This window comes from Pocillopora verrucosa, unplaced genomic scaffold (assembly GCF_036669915.1).
Source record: "Pocillopora verrucosa isolate sample1 unplaced genomic scaffold, ASM3666991v2 scaffold_107, whole genome shotgun sequence".
Lineage (NCBI taxonomy): Eukaryota > Metazoa > Cnidaria > Anthozoa > Scleractinia > Pocilloporidae > Pocillopora > Pocillopora verrucosa.
The window spans coordinates 28,076-30,208 of record NW_027078164.1 but is presented as its reverse complement, the minus strand read 5'-3'; the positions used below and the strand labels follow the sequence as shown (position 1 = coordinate 30,208).

At 49.0% G+C, this 2,133-nt stretch overlaps 2 non-coding genes and 1 pseudogene across 2 annotated transcripts; 1 reads left to right on the top strand and 2 right to left on the bottom strand.

Moving 5' to 3' along the window:
- Positions 1 to 508: 508 nt before the first annotated feature.
- LOC136278466 (5S ribosomal RNA) lies at positions 509 to 629 on the top strand. The gene has a single exon (XR_010716339.1). It is a non-coding gene; the product is annotated as a 5S ribosomal RNA (ribosomal RNA).
- Positions 630 to 1,611: 982 nt separating this feature from the next.
- On the bottom strand, positions 1,612 to 1,775 carry LOC136278471 (U1 spliceosomal RNA). Its single transcript, XR_010716342.1, has one exon. It is a non-coding gene; the product is annotated as a U1 spliceosomal RNA (small nuclear RNA).
- A 234-nt stretch (positions 1,776 to 2,009) lies between these two features.
- LOC136278493 (U2 spliceosomal RNA) lies at positions 2,010 to 2,133 on the bottom strand (annotated as a pseudogene).

The window sequence follows — 2,133 nt, the reverse complement described above, 5'->3', positions numbered from 1 at the left end:
GATGCCGAAGCATGCCCTGGGTGAGGGGGGTGGTCGAGGGATCCTTCCCACGGTTTATGGTGGATAGTAGCAGGTCGCCCCCACACGCCCTTGCGCGTCCCGAAGACGGTCCCAGAGGCTGACCGGTTTGGTATCTCCTCACTGTAAGATTTTAAAGCCAGATACACGCACCTACGGAGCTAAAACATTGTATAATAGGTTTTTAGGACACGTTATGTCTCTTGGGACCCCTCCCTCCCCTCCCTAGGGAATAGTGCTTCAAATCGATGCTCCTCAATGTGTTAACTGGGTTGAGGAAAATACATTAGGCTCAGGTAACGACTTCGGGGTTAGGGGAACCATTTCTTAGGGTTAGGGTAACATTTCTTAGGGTTAGAGTATCGATTTCTTAGGGTTAGAGTAACGAAACTAGGGCTTTAGAATTTCAAATTCGCCTACACTCAGGGATGTGGCCGCTTTACAGCCTGAACCTGGCCGATAACAAGCAGAATTTCGACCCCATTTCATCGTCTACGAACATACCACAGGGAAAGCACCGGTTCTCCGTCCGATCACCGAAGTTAAGCCCTGTCGGGCGGGGTTAGTACTTGGATGGGTGAACCGCCTGGGAATACCCCGTGTTGTAGGCTTCAATTTTTTGTCTTGCGAACATCTCTAAACGTTTTATCCCAATAAATAGCTCTCCATACACCACAATTTCACATAGAGAGCCGTAGGTGAGTGAGGAACAAAATCAAAGCAAAAAACGAGGGGGGGAAAACACCTTTTTGTCAAAAATCGGCCAGCTAATGGCGAAAACTCTAGTGCGATCGACTTTTCTTACAGAGCGCGCGCGAGCGAGTGAGCACGCGCGAGATGAACAGTTTATGATGTCAAATTCTACTTCTGTGATATCAAATCATTCCAAATAACGAACGAAAAAAAATGAATAGGAAAAAACGCACACTTCTGAAACGCAGTTTTAAGCCATCGTGACGTGGCAAAACACTCGCACACTTCCAAGAGGAGGCGCGCGAAAAACGGCACTGAAAGTCGACAATGGTTGGATTCAGACTGCAAACGAATCGGGAAAAAGGTTCGATACTTTTACTACTCTGCTAGTTTTTCCTTCCCTCGTTCATTCGTTCAACTCGCTTGCTCGCACAAAGGATACACTAACGATAGCAATAGCATTCTAAAAGCGGCTCCAGTGACAATAAAACCGCTCAAAAGGTTCAAAGTGTACTCTCGGTCCAAGTCGAATGCCCTTCTATGCTCGCTCGCTCGGTCGATCGGCCGTTTGGTTTCCTTTCATTTCCTTTCCCTTCGCGCGCATAGCACAGCACGGCACGGCAAGCACAACCTGCAAATACAAACGAACAGGACTTTACACACAATAGAGCAGACAGGCCTTGAACAAAAACAGCCACCAAAGTTACGCACCGCCCAGAAACTCACCTGGTTTCCTTCCTCCAGTCTCTCCAATGCACTTCTACCCCTCCAAACGTGCCAACACCTTGGCCAGTTGTGCGTCCTTTGCTTTCTTTGCAAGTCTACCGGTCCACTGCAAAAGCAAAAATACCCTCGATAGTCAGTAAGAGGGCCATATAGACATAGTTTGGATGACTTTTGCGGGGACGAGCGCGAACGCAGGTCCCCACTACCAGAAATTATACGCTCGAGTTACCCACATTTGGGGTAATCGCAAGGGTCAACCCAGTCGAAGTGCAATGAAAGGGCCTCGCCTTGAGAGGACTGCCTCCTTGATCACAGTACCTCCCGCGTCAGGTAAGTATGCTTTTTCAGCGTCTGCCCTCGGTGAAAAAATCCACTTACCCCTAGGTACTTGTGGTAGTGCTTTGCGCCCTTCAGAAAACGTAGGCCAGCGGCCGTTCCTGCCATTGTCTGTTGTCTGAATTATCATCCCTCTTTCACCTCTTCCCCCTCTCAGGGCGGGCGGGGCTCCTGTAAACATAAAAGAATGCTATACCGTTGACTTTTGTTTTGGATTGAATGTGTCTTCCCCAGAGGGAAGTGGGCCGCACTCGGAGGTAGTGCTATACCGAGGCAACCGTGGCTGGGACGAGGCAAGCCTCTTTTCCACAGCCCAGTTCCAAAAATCAGTTTAATATATGAGCTGCTCAATGAGCAGCG